At 40.9% G+C, this 18,843-nt stretch overlaps 1 protein-coding gene across 3 annotated transcripts in view; it reads left to right on the top strand.

Moving 5' to 3' along the window:
• DAAM1 (dishevelled associated activator of morphogenesis 1) overlaps nt 1-18,843 on the top strand; it is a 160,580-nt gene that overhangs the window by 23,426 nt on the left and 118,311 nt on the right. The window contains exon 2 of one of the 3 annotated variants that reach the window (XM_087448432.1): nt 167-304. The exons of the other annotated variants lie outside the window; for them this stretch is intronic. The gene's annotated coding sequence lies outside the window, so the exon portion shown is untranslated. The remainder of the gene's footprint in view (nt 1-166; nt 305-18,843) is intronic. 3 annotated transcript variants of the gene reach the window in all.

The following is an 18,843-nucleotide window of genomic DNA, read 5'->3' as shown; positions in this document are numbered from 1 at the left end:
GAAAGAAAAGGAAGAAAGGAAAAAAGAACATAGGAGAGTCTTACTTCAGAAAACTGATTATTAGACAATTGGGTAATAATTATCCCATATCCCAATAATTATGTCTTTAACAAGAGCTATTTCCCTTTCATCCACCAGCCCCCCAACAGTCCTTGTTTTCTTTCAGAATGAATTAGGAGGGCTAATGGCTAGTTCTTTGTCCGCCTGAGGAAAGACTGTACAGAAGCTTGGTTATCAGCACATCACCAGCACCGCTCGAGAGCAGGACTCGCTGAGTTCCCTTCCAGCGGAAAAGCTCGGGGAGGTGAGCAACATAATGAGTTTGATGGGCCCTTAAAGTATATATGAACTTAATGTACTTTGGTGGAACATTTTGCTAATGATAACTTAGTTTCCTTTCCATGGCAAACTAGGAACTGGGAAGTGTTAAAATGTCCACTTCTCGTATCTGTGTCACTGGAATTATTAACTTGCTATGATCACAACCACAGTAACTGCTTGGTTCAGATCAAGAGGAGGAGTGTAACCTCAAGGATTATTACCTAGAAGCTGGCTTAAAAAGTCACCCTTAGAAATCTGAGTATGATCTGTAGGCTAGTTAACTGTGTGTGTCAATGTCAGTTTCCCAGTTTTGATAATGTGCCTTGTTATGTAAGATATTACCAATGGGGGAAACAGGGGACTTTTCTGTACTTTTTTTGGCAATTTCTTATGAGTCTATGGTTATGGCAAGATAAATTAAAAAAAAAAATACCCCGAGAAAAATAATTATCACTCACTGCAGGTGAGACATTTCAGGTCTGACTTCATTTGCTTCTTTCTTCCCTCCCTCCCTTCTTTCTTTAGCTTTATTGAGATATGTTTCACATACGTAAAAGTCACCTTCTTTCCTTAGCTTTGTTGAGATATGTTTAACATACATAAAAGTCACCTATTTTAGAGTACAGTTCATTGATTTTTTTTTCACAATTCATTGGCTTATTCACAGAGTTGTGCAACCATCACCACAATCTAATCCTAGAACATTTTCAGCTCTTTGAAAAGGAGCTCCATACCCATTAGCAGTCATCTGTGTATCCCCTCCCCTTCCAGGCCCCCCCACCCCCCACCTTACCAATCCCTGGCAACCATGAATCTGCTTTCTGTCTGCGTGGATTGGCCAATTCTGGGCATTTAATATAAATGGAATCATACCATACAGAAACAGTCTTTTGTGACTGGCTTCTTTCATTTAGTGTACTATTTTTAAAGATTCATTCACGTCATAGTATGTATCAGTACTTAATTCTTTTTTATTGTCAAATAATATTCCATTTTATGGATAATACCACATTTTGTTTAGTCATGGATATTTAAGGTTGTTTCCACTTTTTGGTTATTATGAATAATGTTGCTGTCAACAGTCATGTACAAGTTTTCGTGTGAACATATGTTTTCAATTCTCTTGGGTAAATACCTAAGTATGGAATTGCTGGGTCATATGGAGACTCTGTTGAACATTTTGAGGAACTGTCAAATTGTTTTTCAAAGTGCCTGCACCATTTCATATTTCCACCAGCAATGAATGAGGGTTCTAGTTTCTCCACGTCTCAGGTGTTTCTTAAACACCGTGTTTTTGTTGTGTTTAAGAAATGTTTTCTCATGTCTTGGTGGGTGTGGGAGTAGGGAGCTGAATGATAATTTTGGAGGAAATGAAACAAATGAAAATCGAATAAATTACTTTCAGTCTGGCTTAGTGTAGCTCTGGAAACCTTTCAGCCCTGATCCTACAAACCTTCCTGTTTGACTGGATATGACATTACCAGAATTTTACTTTTCTGGAGAAAAAGGAAGTATGTCTTTTCCTCAGCTCGACATGGAGGGTTCAAACAAACATAAAGGACCCCTGAGTTACTAACAATTCCACGGGAACATGTAGTTGGTTTATGCCCAGAACAGTTTCTCTAAAATCATTCTCTTGGTGCTTCGTCTGCACTGTTCTCCACCAGAGCGTAACATAAGAGCTGAATCAAGGTTTGTTTAGTCGATGTTTGGAAAAGAAACGGTGACTGGATGCTGGCCAGCTGGCTGGGGGCTACTGGCAGGCCTGCCACAGACCATGCTCTCTTGCAGGCCACAGCCTCTCAGGCTTGTTAAAGGCCTGCACCAGGCGGTGATGTTTGCATGTGCCCTGAGTGCAGGATAACAAGGCCTTTCATAATCCCCCGCGGCAGTGAACAGGCAAGTCGGGAGATCCTGGAAGTGGCCCAGGACACCAGCCAAAGGCAAGATCCCAGCTCCTTTGCCAGTGTTGCCACCTTGGGGAGTAGACTAGGATGAGGGTTGGTGATAGGTAGGGAAGGGAACACCAAGAAATGCTATTTCTTAGTTCCGTTGCATAGATATGCTACCTCCCACTGCCTTCTGGCCACTGCTGGTTACTTTTGGTCATATATTGGCAGTCAGATTATTTTCTAAGCAATCAGTATTTTGCCTGCAGAAACCACACTAACAGAGAAGGCCTGCCTCTTATGACAACTTTGTGAATGATGTTTGCAGGGGTAGATTCTTGCCAGATTTTCATTCACACACTCTCACACACCCAGTGTGAGCCTCTGTCACTCTCCTTGTGTGGGGGGCTCTCTACACACAGGTAGAGTTAGAAGGTAAGTGTTGGTCCCTACGGCCTCTCCAGCCCTGTTTTAGCTGACTTCTCCTTCTTGAGTACTGTCTAGTCGTACCTCCTCGGACTTCTCAGAGTCCTTCTCTGAAATGACTTACTTTAATGGGGAGAGGACCCCATATTTCTGCCTCTTCTCCATTAAGAACTCCCCAACTGAGGCACATTCTTTCAAAGTCTGTGTTATCTCTGTGAAATCAATATCTTCTATTAAAATGAGGTTGGGGGTGTATATGGACAGCTGCCTATTTGTTATACCCATGCAAATTGTCTACCCATTTTATTAAGCCTATATTTCATAGATTAGGCAAAAAAAAAAAAAAAGATTTTTAAGTACATCCATTTCGAGGGTCAATTTCATATCACCATGAAGTGCTGGACTACTTTAAGACTAGAGTAACCCATTGTGTCATTTCTGTAGTAAGTAGTGTATTTGGCTCAATGACTTCATTTGGAACTATAAAGAATTGAATTCTGAATATATATAATGCATACATATTTCTTTTGACTTGTTTGAGGCCTAGCCATGCTTTGACCAGATTGAGAGTTCATAATTCCTTCCCAAACTCCCTAAAATAGGAGTTTCCACAGTTTTTAATTTTTTTAAATGGAATTTGGTACACATTTGTTCATCTGGCATTGTGTTTGACCTGGTCTTAGGAGAAAGAGAACTGTCTGAAAAAACCAGTTCTTGTGTGGGTAGGGGGTGGACAGCTGGCTCTTCCTAGCCTGTGTATGTACGTTTGTGACTGACCTCAGTGGACTCAGAGAGGCAGCCTGTCCGACCTGCCAGGCCTCAGGACCAGCTCCCTGTGGTGTCTGTGACTGGTTTCCAAGGCGGTAAGGATTTATCAAGCCTCAGTCACCGTAACACCTCATACAGCTGCCTTCAACCCGAGTACTATGAGTGGATTTATCTGCATTACAGCTTATCCACAGAAAATCGTCCTTTCATCTCTTTGTGACATTTTCATCTTTGATGGGCTTCTGATTATATCAGTAGTTTGTAACTGGAGTTATGAGTAAAAGTCTGAGATTTGATTCTTCTAAATAAAACATGGACTATGCTGTCCGGTATGGTGGCAACTAGCCATATGTGGCTATTTAGATTATAATTAATTAAAATTAAATAAACCGTTTCTTCAGTCACACTCGCCACATCTCAGACCCTCATTAGCCACACGAGACTGGTGGCTGCTGTATTGGCCAGCGCAGAGAGAGAACGTGTCCGTCGTCACAGAAAGCGGGCTGACTGGAGGCTTCCCTCTCCCCCAGAAGGTTCGAAGCAAGACATAGTCGCAGCAAAGCAAAAGTTTTGCTTACGTGAGGCCAGGTGCTGGAAAGTGGCTGCCGCCTGCCGTAGTCTGCAACGAGAAAAGCGAGTGGGCCTGCCACTTGTGCTCTGGTTTTTTCTGGGCACTGTCTCCTTGCTTCCTTGCTATGGTTCTGTTTCCAAAGGGCTATGAGTGTCCAGTAATCAGACTTGCTCATATTCAAATGCAAGTTAAATATTCTGAAACAGTATATAAATCAGTTATTATCTGCCATCCCCTTCCATGAGAACCTATACTTTTAGTTCTATGTCCGGAAGTGAGAGGAGGGTAAATTAAAATTTTACCAAGATCTGATTCTCACCATTGGCCTGTTTTCTAATGGTGCACATATGTTTGAGTTTCATCTTATTCTGGCTTTGTCTTTTTAGGGGTTAGATTTCATTTTGGTTTAAATGTATGTCTATTGGCTTCTAGTTCTTTGGAGATGTTTTTAAGACTGGATATTTGTTAACTATCTATCCACCTTGAGATTTGAATTCACAAGTTATAAATTTATAAACAGAAGAATTGGGCACACATCTCCCCTCCCTGAGGCCTCTGCATATGAATGTTAAGTTATTAATGCTTTTGTGTGACTGATATCCAAGGGTTGAGACTGTATACAAGCCATATAACATGGACACACAATGTGTTAGTGCTTGAGGAAGGTTCTAGTAAATGGACAGAGGAGTGACAATTAACTGAAAGACCTTTCCTAGTCAATGTGAGCATTCTTTCTTTAATTTCCATTAACTTGAATAATTCTCAATGGCTTGAGAATATGTAACTGTGTTCCTTCTAATGTTGGCATTTGGTGGTGATGGTGTCTAATCAAAATTATATCTAAATTCCTCTCCAAAGTTAGGCCAAGTGTGTGATGCTGAAAAGGAATTGAACACCCCCCGCCCCACCCCATCACCAACCTATCTTCAGAAACTTTGTAGGTGAGGTTATGTGTGTGTTTAATAATCTTTTCCTGAGGGCTGGAGAAACTTACCCCACAGCAATTAGCCCGTTCTTGGCTTAGCCTCCTGGGAGACCGCTGGCCATGGCGAGCACCCTGCTTCTTGCTCTCTGCTGTCTTCTGGGACAAGCAAGAGCACTTCTTATTCTGGTTACAGCACTTCAAGAAGTGGCTTTCACATTCTCTCTTCCATGAAGGATCACTCATATTTTTTATTCTTTTGTTATGTTTCACACCTGCTTATAATTGGTGGCACTTTTTGTGTTTAGTCCATGGTAAATTTTTATGTAGACTATTATATAGTACTCTTTCCTCCTGGAGTAAAACCCGGGCTAAAGTCTGGAAAATTGGAATTTCTGCTCTGTAGAACTGGATCTTAGATCTAGTCAAGACTTAGTGCCAATGTCTTTTATATCTTCATGAACATACAAACATATAATGATTTGAACATGAACTTGGCTGTCATGTGTTCTGATTCATGCGGCCCTTACTTACTCTGGCTTCTTGCTCTCAGGTTCCTGCTTTTTTCGTATTCCTTTGGTGCCCACTGCTTTGCCTCAGGAACTGTGGTACTGCACCTAGCCATGCCTGTATTCATTCTTAACTGTAGTCCAACATCTTGCTCCAAAAGCATACGTTTACCTTGTCTGAATGCTAACCATAGATTGTGTTTGGACCCTGCTATAGATGTAGCTATTTGTTTTGAAAACACAGATTTTCCAGAATGGCATTCACTGATACCATTGACAAGACAAAAGTATTGTCTTGGCTTCAGTTCTTGATTTTAAGCATTTGACTCAAGTTTCAAGACCTCACCTCCTGGGATTTTGTTTTACCAGAAACTTCTGGCAGGAGATAGAATGATCTGAGGAAGAGGTCTATGAAAGTCAGAGAATGATGGCTCTATTCTCTAAATGTCATGGAACTTAACTGAATTTTAAGATCCTGAAAGTCAAGAGCAATATATTTTACTTTATTACCTATACTTAACCTGGAAGTACGTAACCTGTAGTACTCAGCCTAGAGCTGTTCCTGATGGTCTAGTAGTTAAGATTCAGCATTGTCATGGCTATAGCCCAGGTTTGTCTCCTGGTCAGGGAGCCACACCACCCATCTGTTGGTTGTCATACTGTGGTAGTTGTGTTGCTGTGATGCTGAAAGCTATGCCATCAGACAGCAGGCAGAAGATTCAACTCCACGGTACAACAAAAACTTAATCTAGTGTGGTGTTTTAATTTTTATTAACAGTTAAAGGTGCTAAAATGGAATATTCTATATTAAAAATGTTTGCCTACTTTTGAACAATGAACTGGCTTATTACATGGTTTCCTCATTAACCACACTCATTATTGCTTCCAACAATACTTACTGTGAATCTATTAATGATAATTAATAGCTCTCATGATGAAGCCAAAAAATCAATGTGGTTAGTGAAGCAACACGGATGGAAGTGTTTTCCCCCTAACACAAGGTAGGGCTGAGCCTCCTCTTCTTCGGCCTGTGCTTTCTCCTCCTCCACCTACTCCACAGATTCGTTTCGCTCCATTTCTTCCATTAGGTAGTGAGGACTCCTGGGACTAGATAGAGTGTGGCTCTAGGATTCTGGATTTGTCAGGGTGGTGCAGTAGAGTGCTGGGTTTTGCAGGCAAAGACCTTGATTTGAGCCTATCCTGGGGCCAGCTTGCCACTACTAGTTCTGTGATGCTGGGCAAGGTTTGATCCAATTCTGTGAAATGAGTATTATGATGCCTGGCTTCCCTGCCTGCTTAGAGGGGGCTTGTGAAGATCGAAGAAGGAATAGTATGTGGAATCATTTTGCATAGTACTAGAAAATGTAAGATCATGCTATTAAAAAGAGTAATAAATTGCCCGTGCATATCTATGGATTGATATTTACATTCTTTGAGCCCTCTTATTCATGTGTCAAGAAACGCAAGCCTTATGGCACTGGGGCCACTAAGAACAACTGCGAGGAATCTAATGGAACATGTGCTTGAATTGTATTTTAGTTGCCTGATGATTTTTTTGCATTTGAATGATCATCTTGGTGCCTCCTATTATTTTCAAGTAGTTTGAGAGTGGAGCTTGGGACATTTTTTGCTGGAGTCCATTTGGTAGAATGTGCCTTGGGACCTTTACCTTGATGGAGGGGTATTCAACTGATACCTGCTTCCTTGGTGCGCTGTTCTCTGGGCTGGCTTCGTTTGTACTTAAGTAAGAGCAAAGAGAAGGTGCCAAATAGCACCAAAGGGGCTGTTTCTTTGTTCTTTTCCTTTTAACTGATGCATCAGGATTATTTTGATTGCAAGCAAGAGAAACCAAACTTAAGCAAAATAATAATAATTTACAGAAGAATATGGGGTAGGCCTTGTACCTGTAAGGAAAGCTGGAAGGCACAGGTGGCTCTGGGGATTTAGGATTCCAGGGAGAGTCTGCTTGGCCTATCTTAGGTCTTTACTCAACAGTTACACATTTTTGGCAGAGTTGGAGAGATGGGGGGTGTGACACTAAGAGTGCAATGAACGGGGGTGTGTCATTCCCTGTAAAATCAGTATGCTAGTCAGGCAAAAACAACAAGAGATTTCAGCTGGATTCTCAGTTCTCTGAAACTAGAGAGGCAACTTAACATGCTTCAGTCCATGTATCTGCCAGCATGGGTTAAACCCCCTTTCTCTTTTACTAACGAGAAATAGAAGTTGAGAAAGATCAAAGCGGGAAGGATCGTTATTGGATTGGGGGGTATCTGTCCTGAAAATACAATACGAGGGCCCTTTCCTTGGAATCTGGGAGTGGGCCGTGGTACTCGATAGCATCCCTGTATCATTTTAAAGGGTACTATGTGGCTACGTAGGTGGGCACTGCCCAACTCCAATCACAGAAAGTACAGTGTGAATGGTGCCCCCGGAGTTGTGCAAAGTCATGGTTTCTACCTTTCCGTATCTCTGGCTGTGTTTCTGTCAGATCCTCTTCCCACTTGTGTACTTTAGTTAAAGTGTCCAGCATAGGTCTGTAGAATTTCCAGTAAAACAACTAACCACTGTTTTGAGCCAAAATATTCATTTCTCCATAGTCAAACTAATTAATATTTGGTATACCTTTATTCTTATGTTTTAATTTTAGCTTCTGATTCTTTATACAGACTCCCTTGCAAATATTGTTGCAAGTATTTCAGAAAGTGAACCACTGTACAGAAATGGGTTTACACGTGGGCAGGAAAGGTGTGGTGTAGCTTTCATTTCCGTCCTTCTGTGCGAACAGTCTCTGGCACTCCATTACAGACCACCTATGTAGGTCACCTTCTTGTCCTCTTGCACCGTTTAACCCAGATGGCTGGCCGTGAGATCGTGAGACCTGTGTTTGTGTGAAGGTTCTGACGGCCTCATTCGGAGTGGCCAGGTATCAGAAGTGTGATTTGTAAGTTTAATTTGTTCCAACACCGAACATTCCTGTAGTGTTCATCCTGTGCTGCATAATGTATGCAGAAAAACTGGAGGGTTCACATGTGGGCCTGGATTTTCTCCATAGGTTATCCTCCTTCTTGTGCCAATTTTTCCAGCGACCCAGACTGGACCTTGTGTTCCTGAGCATGATTAGGAGAAGTTATTCACACTGTAAGTTCTTCCGCTGAACCTGACTCCTCTTGAGGGCAAGAATGGGATCTTGTTTACTATCATAGCATCACTGCTAGGCACCCACATGCCCACCGAGGACTAACGAACGGGTGGTACTCACTGCTCCAAAGGCAGGCTGTCACAGTGGGACTCAGTGCCTCTTGTGCCCACTCATTGCCACCAAGCTAAATCTTTGCCTTGCACTGAGATAGTTGAGGCAGGACTATTGTTCCTGCGGGACCAAGAGGACATGCCCATATGCCTCCTCTCTGCTCTTGTATAGTGAAGTGTGATCATTTGGTACTCCGTTTTTTCTTTTTTGCACGACCATTGTAGTTATATAAGTTTAAATAGCGTATGTAAAAGAAGTAAGGCTGTCTTTTTCTGCCTGCCGCTGGGGCGAAGGTTTACTTCAGCTGGGGGCAGCATGGAGCATAGAACCTGGTAGATTACCTAGTCGATACCCCTTAAGTACTTTTTGAACAAGTGCTGGAATTACCACATATTTCAATCCACAAGTTGGTTTTCTTACCACTGTTTTTTTCAATCTTAATGGGAAGAAAAAAAAACTTTAGGTGGTGATAATGAATCTTTTAAATTTGTGGCATGATAGGAAAATGTAATCACAGTGTCAACATTCTGTCGTCTTCTGTTCATCTTTCTTTATGAAAAAAAAAATAATTACAGTGGTTGTCACTGACACAATTCCCAGGATCTAGTGGTTTCCCATGACATAAGTTACATATTAAGATGTTTTACCTAGAGATAATATCAGCTTCTCATAGAATTTAAAAATGACATTCTTGCTCAGTATTGTGTCCTCCTCCCCCCGCCCCCATGCACTTACAAGAGAAAACTAAAGGAAGGGGAAATTGAATTTTTACTCTTGGTTGAAAATGGTTCAGAGCATTACTTGACTTTTGATGATATCTGGAAATTCACTTAACTCAAACTGTTTCGTCTTCCCACACATTTTGAAGGAAGGCTAAAAGGAAAATACCTCTGTAGAAGCAGGAGGGTTATTTTTAGATTGCAGTCCTATATTTGGGCTTCATTACTCAGATTTTTCCCCCAGGGCCAGGGTCATATTTATGTGTGCTGTGCTTGATGGCTTTTCCTTGTTCTTCTCTTTACCCAGAACCACCTGGGGGCTAGCACACTCAGTACACATGTCAGTTTGTAATCTGAATAAATTATGTGTCTTCCTTGCCTACCTTTTCCCTCTGCCCTTCCCCCAAATGTTGTAGATCAAAAGATCACTTTGTTTTAGATTTACCTCTGGTTTCAAGTAATTTATTTCTCCTGGTTACTAGTGGCAGTCCATTGATAGAATGAATACTCTATTTCCTTTTTTTCCCCTGAATTCTAAAACACTTTCATTTTCCATAGATTTTTTTCAAGTTATATTACATTTAGAAAATGTTAGAGAAGTAGTCTAATAAGTTTTTTAAATGAAGATTTGATTATGAATATTTGTAGCTCTGATTAGCCGGCAAATATTGAAACTAAGAAGGATTTAGTGGCCTTATCTAGAAGATTCCTCCCAGGGTGTTTCCTCAGTGTATGCCATTTTACCCAACCTGACACGTCAGCAGTGGATGTTATTGATTTAGCATGTTTACCGGAGACACTCCTGGTTTTCATTGAGCGGATGATGTTTTCTGTAGTTTTTTCCCGTTATGTTTGGAGGAGATCTTTCTAATGCCAGTGTATCCTTTAGCTTTTGATTTTTGTGAGTTTGATTTAGAAACTTCACATGGCTCTTTTTTTTCCCTTTCTTTTTTTTTTTTGTGAGGAAGATCAACCCTGAGCTAACATCCATGCTAATCCTCCTCTTTTTGCTGAGGAAGACCGGCTCTGAGCTAACATCTATTGCCAATCCTCCTCCTTTTTTTTTTTTCCCCAAAGCCCCAGTAGATAGTTGTATGTCATAGTTGCACATCCTTCTAATTGCTGTATGTGGGACACGGCCTCAGCATGGCCGGAAAAGCCGTGCGTCGGTGCGCACCTGGGATCCGAACCCCAGGCCGCCAGGAGCAGAGCGCGCGCACTTAACCGCTAAGCCACAGGGCCAGCCCCACATGGCTCTTAAAGGGAGGTAAAACCAAGAGGTAAGAAAATCATGCAAATAAGATTAAAATGAAGACCCACATTTATTTGTAATCTGTCCTCACCCTTTGTGTATTCATTCTGCTCTCAATTTTGATGTAAATACAGTAGAAAGATTTCTCCATTCATTTACTTTCTAACATATGGTCACTTAGTGTAGTCCTAAGTTCTGAAAACTTGGTAAGAGGAAATAAGGTTGTGTAAAACCTGCTTGATAAACTTCTTGGTGAAAATTCAAAGGAAGGAGGCTTAACACCACCATGTGGGTCAGCTTCTGTTCTTAACAAGCCCTCAGAGACAGTGAAGCCAAGGCTCTGGATGGTGGTTTCCATCCTGATGGGTGGCCATGGCTATTTTCCTGCCTATCAATAGTTCACTGGGTTGAAATGAATGTCAAATAAGTCCTGCCATCCATTTAATATTTTAATAGTAGAATGTTTGAGATAATGGAACTTGTGATGAGATACATTTAGCACTGTCAACTTACTGGTGTAAACCTTAGTTAATTTTAAATTTAAGGCCCATTATTAACTCTCTTCTCCTTGCAAATGGAATTTCAGCTGTGATGTAGATTAGGCAAACCATACGACAAATCCGTTATTTCTCTGTGAGACAGTAGGTATCTGGGTGCTCCTCTTACCACTTCCTTACAAATGGGTCCCCAGAGTGGAACACGTAGCCTTTGTCAGCTGGAAGTCTGACGGGTAGCACAGAGACTAGTGTAACTGAAAGCAAACATTGCAGTTGAGTAGGGTGGTGGTAGTGGTGGGGGTGGGGTGGATATGGGGGCTTAGAGGTCTTTTTCACAAGTTGGGGTCCCCTTACTCAGGGAGGCAGTGGAGTTCCACAGGGTAACATGGAGCCTCTTCCTGGGCTTGGGTTTCTTTCTATCCAAGCAAATGAAACACTTAAAAAATAAAACAGATATTAATTAAATTGACCAGAGACTTTTAAGTCATATGAGTTTAAGAAGCATTATTCTATGGCATGTGGGACTCTTTCCATCATGCTATTGTCAGAATTAAAAGTTTTCTCTTTTGAATGACTGTGTATTTGCTGTCAACATGTCTTTTGCTGCTTACCGTGATGTAGAGGTTAAGACAGATCAAATTCAAATGTTTCTAGCAGGTGGGTAATGTAACTGAGCGCAGGAAGGAAAGCAGTCATTCATTTTCCATATTAAACACACAAGAATATTCATTTCCACTTGTCTCACATTTTTTTCTGAACATGTGGCATATGCCATCTTGTATTTTCCCACTTTTGATAAAAACACAAGCCCAAGAATTAGTTTACCTTCTTCCTAATACTTCTCTAAGGAAAAAAAAAAAAAGTGCAAGCAATAATGATGAAAAATGGCAACTGACTTCTAGCCTTGGTGTTGGAGAAAGAGTAGGGAGTGGTGGGACCATGGCAAACTATGCATCAAATTGTTCCTGCTCGGGAATGAAAGTCCTGTTAATAGAATGTCCAACTATTTGGCAATTAATACAACTACATTTTAAAACACATTATTTCTTGAGACTGTTTGGTCTAGGGGTTAAAAGTTTGGCTCTGGAGTCAGAGAGCCAGGGTTCAAGTCTCAGTTGCACCATTTAGTAGCTGTGTGACCTTGGGCAGTATGCTTAATCTTTGAGCCTCTGATTTTCACTGCAAAACAATGCCAGTAATAAAAACCACGTCATAGGCTTGTAGTTAGAACTTAATGAGATAATCCCTTAGAAGAATTCAGTGCCTGCCATATATTAAGTGCTTACCAAACATTAGCTGCTACTATATTATCAGTCAACACTGAGTAGGTCTAAGGAAGCATATTGGTGGACCACCAATATGCCACATCCAATTTGCTACTTCTGTTTAAGAGGGTAGACTTTGGGCTAGCCAGCTTTGAATCTGAGTGCTGCCATTTACTAGCAGAGTATCTTTGGGCAAGCTATTGAACACTTCTGAGCCTTTATTTCTAATTAGTTGTAAATGTGGCAAAATAGTACCTACTTCCAGGTTTAATGACGATTCAGTGAGGTAAGGCATGTGAAGTGATTGGCACATTTGATAAATATACTATTTACTGAGGATTTAGTAAAGCGTCCACCAGCCTGAGGGTCAGTACTATTTTATCCCCGCTTTACAGGAGATGAAGCTGATTGCAAGTTAATTCTCTTACGAAGTTGTGTGCTGGCTTTTCTCCACCAGTGTGGCTGCTTGAAGGTTGGCACTTCAGCATGTTTCTCAACATTGTTCTTCCATAGCCTGTTCAAGTCTGGTCATAAACACCCATACCTGTCACCGCACAGTGTGCACCATGAGGGAGCTTGTTCTGCAGATCCATGCATTGTCCAGTCTTAGTGAAGGCCAGTTGGATGTCATACTGCCAGAAGAATCTAGTACTGATTCTTCCTCAATTTAGATTGTTCACTGTGAGTCATGGTTTTATCAGAGCACCTGTCTTGGTCTTTCTTCTAAATGTCCTTGATTTCTTATATTCCTGGATCTAGAAATGGAAAAGTTGTCTTTTCAGATTTATAAATCCCCTAAAAAATTGGAGGGGAAAGGGCATTAACAAAGGAGATTGATTTGATGGCTATTCATCAACATATTGAAATTCTCTCCCCTGAAACAGTCTTCCATTTACTTTGGAGATGGTAAACTAGGCCATACCGTACATCTCAACAGGCTTTCAAGGAATATTGCGTTTCGTCCAAACCAGCCAACTACTTTGAAAGGTTTCTGGAGAGACCTGCACACAACTGGTACACAAAGGTGCCCGGGAGACAGACCTCACTTCATCAAATGAACAGCCTGGTAGCCTTAGGAAAATAGGCTTAATTATGCTTAATAACGGGGAATTCCCTTTCTCAAAAAAAAAAAGAAAAAAATCCCATTCAATATGGTCACTTTGTCTTTACAATGAGAAGGGTCCTTAGTCTTTCTTTTGGGAGGCCGGTAATTACTTCCTTAGCAGAAACTGTTTCTAACAAAGTGTTCTTTCTTGAGCTGCTAAGCATTTGAAGCTTCAGGTAATTTTCAGCAGATCAAAAGGAAGAAGTTAGTATTCTATGTAGTAGCGTTTTTTAATAGCTAAGGATCCGAAGGTGGAAAATTAGTAGAATCATGATTCTGCTCACTACTCATCACACATGGTTGGGCCCTTGCTGACCTCTTTGACCTTGCCTTGTGTCTCTTCCTCTTGTCCACTCTCCTTTAGGTACATTAGTTGCCTTTTTGTTTCTTTAGTGGGTCTAGCATTCTTTCACTCAAGCTTTTGCTGTTCTCTCTGTCTGGAACAATCTTTCTGTGGATTTTTATATGGCCAGCTTTTTCTCATCATTCAAATATCAGTTCCAATGATATCTTCTCAGATGTCATCTTCATGACTTTGCATCTTCTAAAAAATCACTAACCTCATTCAGCATCTTTGGCCACTTTCTCTAAAATGTCCTGTTTTTTCTGTCTGAAATTAGAGCAGTTATGTTTGTCTGTCTCCTCCCACTAGAGTATGACCTCTGTGAAGACAGGGGCCTTGTCTTTCTGGTTCACTAATGGAGCTCCAGCAGCTAGAACAGTCCCCAGAGGTGGTCAATATATGCTTGTTAAATGAATGAATTTATTTTTAATATAAATATTTTTGAAAACATCCCCAAACATCTCTTGTTTCATGTACTTAATGTAGAGCAGGGGTCAGCGAATGTCTTCTATAGGGTGCTAGATAGTAAATGTTTTAGGTTTTGGGGGCCCAAACATCTCTGTGGCAACTACTCAGAAAGCAGCCATAGACGATATGTAAACATGGGCATGGCTGTGATCCAGTGAAACTGTATTTACAGAAACTGTTGGTGAGAGGAGAGGTGCTGCATTTGGCCTATGGGCTATAGTTTGCTCATCGCTAGTGTAGAGTCCATCAGTTTTAACCTGTACCTTCTGGAATATATGTGAAAAGGGTGGGATTTGAAGAGTAGCTGTCTTAATTGGAAGCTCAGTTCGCTTGGTTTGCACCTAGGAGGATGTGAACATCTATTCCTGTTTGGGTAGAAGAGAATGTGTAGTGAAAATTATTTATAGCTTGATAGAAACATTCCAAAAGAGAGACATCCCACTGGTGGTGGAATACATATTAGAGACTGTGGTAACAGAAAAATTAAGTACTGATCTAGCATTGCAGTGGAAATACCAAGGAGAAATACTTATAAGAATTGAAAGTTGCAAAAGTTTATTTTGACCACTCCTGGCCAAGCTAAGCCAATATAGGATTTAGTTTAGGCTAATGCAGCAATTTTAGGAAATGGAATGATCTGAAATTATGGAGCACTTTATGTACTTTTCTTCTGAAGGAAGAATAAACTCAAGGGTACCTATATGCTATTGGGCATACTGTTTTGTGTGTGTGTGGTGTGTGTGTGTGTGTGTGTGTGAGGAAGATTGGCCCCTGAGCTAACATCTGTTGCCAATCTTCCTCATTTTTGGCTTGAGGAAGTTTAGCCCTGAGCTAATATCTATGCCAGTCTTCCTCTATGTTGCATGTGGGACACCACAAAAGCATGGCTTGATGAGTGGTATAGGTCTGCACCTGGGATCCGAACCCAAGAACCCTGAGCCACCGAAGCGGAGCCTGTGCGCTTAACCACTATGCCACTGGGCCAGCCCCACCATTGGGCATACTTTTGAAAACTTGAATTTATAAAACTTTTTGTACCAGGCTTGACATAGGCCTCTAGTAAGACACTGCCATATGTCTGAGCTTTCCTAGTAGCCAAGGAAACTGTTAGTCCCTGGATCTTTTCCCGTCTTCCCACGCTGCTCCTGAAAGCGGGACCAGCTGGTTAGCGGGAAGAGTCTTTGGGCTGGTGCTCTCAGTTATTTGAAGGATCACAGATTCGCAGATGATATGCCACAGAGTTTGCCTCTGGAGTTAGGTTTCTACTTTTCTTCTTTGACTGAAAGAGTTAAAGAAAATACAATCAAAGTTGACTCATTCTACTAAGCAATTACAATTAGATTGTACAAATCTTGATAAAATTCCAAATAATGTTCAAAACAGCATCATTATAAACCAAAAACATTCATGTGGATGTTTTGTTTGTTTTACCTACAAATCAATTTTTTTTAATTGTAGGAAATACATTAATATAGGATTTCTGAGATTCATTTGCTAGGTCAGGCTTCCCAATTGTCAAGAATGTATTTAGAATCACTGCTTGAGTCTTATTTAATTGCTGTGTCTTCAGATTAGTATGTGACCTTGAGGAAGTCATTTAATCTCTCATAGCCTCAGTATCTATAAAAACGAAGATGGTCTCTCAAGTCTCCTTTATAATTTGTGATGATTTTTAGTTGAGCACATATGCTAGCTCCACTTTTGCTGGTAATGGGAAAATTAGTGAAGCTCATATACCCCTTTCAAGCTATTTGCATGCTTTTAGATGATGTATTCATAACTTGCTTCTTCTTCAAAACTAATAAATGGTCTGTTTAGAATGACTTGGCGGGCCGGCCCCGTGGCTTAGTGGTTAAGTGCTTGCGCTCCGCTGCTGGTGGCCCAGGTTTGGATCCCGGGTGCGCACCGACGCACCGCTTCTCCGGCCGTGCTGAGGCCGCATCCCACGTACAGCAACTAGAAGGATGTGCAGCTATGACACAGAACTATCTACTGGGGCTTTGGGGGAAAAAAATAAATAAAAAAAAAGAATGACTTGGAGAATATAATTGACAATTTTGAAGAGTAGGATATTTGTTCTTACATTGCAATCTTTTCATCAGTGAATACGAAGGCTATTTCTAGAGAAATATTGGAGGCACAAATGATTCACGTTCTTAACGTATTGGCTCAGGTCCTAGTAAGATGAGTGTCTTAGATGCCTTTCATCAGTTTTGTTTGTTTGTTTTATGAGATATCTTTACGACCTTGTGAATGAAAGTTTAAGAGAATCCAGCAGCACCCCTGTCCTCAGCTAGATGGCTGTCGCGGACCCAAATGGAACCCAGACTTTCTCAGGATGTGTCTCTCCAGGGAGCAGGGCAGCTGGCTTTTGTAGTCCTTTCCTTCGCTCCACTAAGATGTAATAGTTCTCTAAAGCCCCATTCATGTTTCGTCTTTTTCAGAATATTTCTGAGGTCATCCTAATTGGAAGTGCCCTCTGAAGCCGTATAGTACTTAATACCTCTTTTGTGGCATTTATGTCTGTGGCTCTGTACTTTGCTGTGTTCTTGAGTCTCTCCTCTGTTAGACTATAAGCTCCTTAATGACTGGGCCCAAGCTGATTTGTCTTATTGTTTCCCACCCTATTGCGACAGGCTTGGATGTGGTTAGTTGCTTGTTCCTCTGTGTTCTCATAGCATGTCTGCAGGTCAGCCTCTCCCTCTTATCAACTTGATTTCTGAAAGGCACAGAGTATAGCTTGTTCAGTTTTGTATTCCTAATCCTTCACATATAGCCCCTGACAAATACCTGCTTAATTTATGTTTAGATGAATAGAAGAGCGAGTAAAGGTGTAGTTGACCTAATAAAACACTGGAATATCTACATTTATATGATTTTTGCTGCTGTAGACACCTTCTGGAAGTATGTATTGCCCCCTAAAACATCAAATTCGTTGATGACACATAGTAATCATCTACTTCAAACATTATTTAAATGATATTTCTTCCATCAGAGCCTTTCAGTGAAAGAGCGTCAGGCTACCCTTTGTTAGATGATTCTAGGATGGGCAGGCTGGCAATGCAGAATATTGTAAAAAGGATGTCCTGAATGCAAGTCTCTCCTCTGCTGCTTAGGAGTGGTTTGACCCTGTGGAGGTCACTTTGTGCTCAGAAATAGCTTCCCATCTGTAAAGTAGAAATATAAACAATATCTAATTGCCTGTGCCTCTCTCTTCCTCTCACAGGCTTGTTGGGAAAATCAAATGATATGGTGCATACACAAGTACTTGAAAAACCATAAATCACCTTACGAAGGAAATATACTATTACATGTTATGAAATAGGGTGACACCCTCTGGTTTTAACACTTAACATTTTTTGTGGTTATATAAGTTAAGTAATCCAACCTATAGTTAAGACAGTTGGCTATTACCCAAATAGGGGCCTCATGTTCCACCTGGTACACCCACATCCTGCAAAAAGGAAAGTAATGCCCAGTTAAACACAGTTTCCTTATTGCTATGCTAGTTCTTTTTCTAGATGGAAAATGAATTTTATTCCCAGAGCACACACTACATTTTATTCACCATACTCTTGCCTGTTCCAGCTTCTCTGTCCTCTTCTTTCTCACCAACCACCACCACCCCCGAGAGTTGGTACCTTTACCTTTGACACTTTCTTTTGCAGGCATGATGATAGGATTTTCAGATTCTTGATACTTTTCTTAAATTTTGCCTTGTCCTATGCTCTTTTCCCCCTTATCCTTGATATACTGTCTCTTGCCACATAGTCTGTCTCTCTCAAAATCTACTGCTGGGGACAGAGTTACAGATGAAGGGCTAAAATTTTGGATTGTGGCCTGTCTTTGAGAAAGGGAGGTGGTGGTGGTGATTTCTGAGTGCTCTCTGCTTATTAATGATGATGACTTTTACATTCTAGTAACTGTCTTTTCAGCATCATACTTATCAAATCTTGTGTACTTCCTAGCTTCAAAGAATAAGTTTCCCATACGTTTATTTAAGATTCCTGGAAAGTCAGTCTGGCAAAATTTGTTTTCAAAGTAGGAACCCTTTGAGAAAAGAGGTGCTACATTATTCATATTGATTTGTGAGCAGCAAAATCGTTAGCGCCCTCTCTAAAATGAGACATTTGTGTTTGGATTTATAGCTTGATTGTTAGGTTGACTATTAGGTTGATTCTTAGAAAATAATAATGCAGGAGCTTGAAAGATACGAGTTTGTGGTTCGAGGAGCTATGGTATGTGGAAAGAGAAAGGGCTTTGGGATAAGACATGCGGAGTTTAAATCCTAGCTGACACCTCCTAGTTCTATGGATTGTCTTGGTATCTTTCTTTATTGTAAAACTGTGATATCTGCTTCCCTGCATGACTATTAAAAATTAGCTAAAATGATGCATGTTGACACCCCACATGATCTCTGACACTTGGGAGGCACTCAGTAAGTGGTAGTTTCCATCTCATTTAGTCAAGTAGTGCATGAGTCAGGGTTCTTTGCATTGTTAAGGGACAGAAATCTCACTTAAATTGGCCTAAGA

Source organism: Ceratotherium simum, chromosome 24, assembly GCF_057802395.1.
Source record: "Ceratotherium simum simum isolate JZ-2026a chromosome 24, ASM5780239v1, whole genome shotgun sequence".
Taxonomy (NCBI): domain Eukaryota; kingdom Metazoa; phylum Chordata; class Mammalia; order Perissodactyla; family Rhinocerotidae; genus Ceratotherium; species Ceratotherium simum.
Note: the sequence above shows the minus strand (reverse complement) of the source record. Positions and strands in the feature narration are given on the sequence as shown.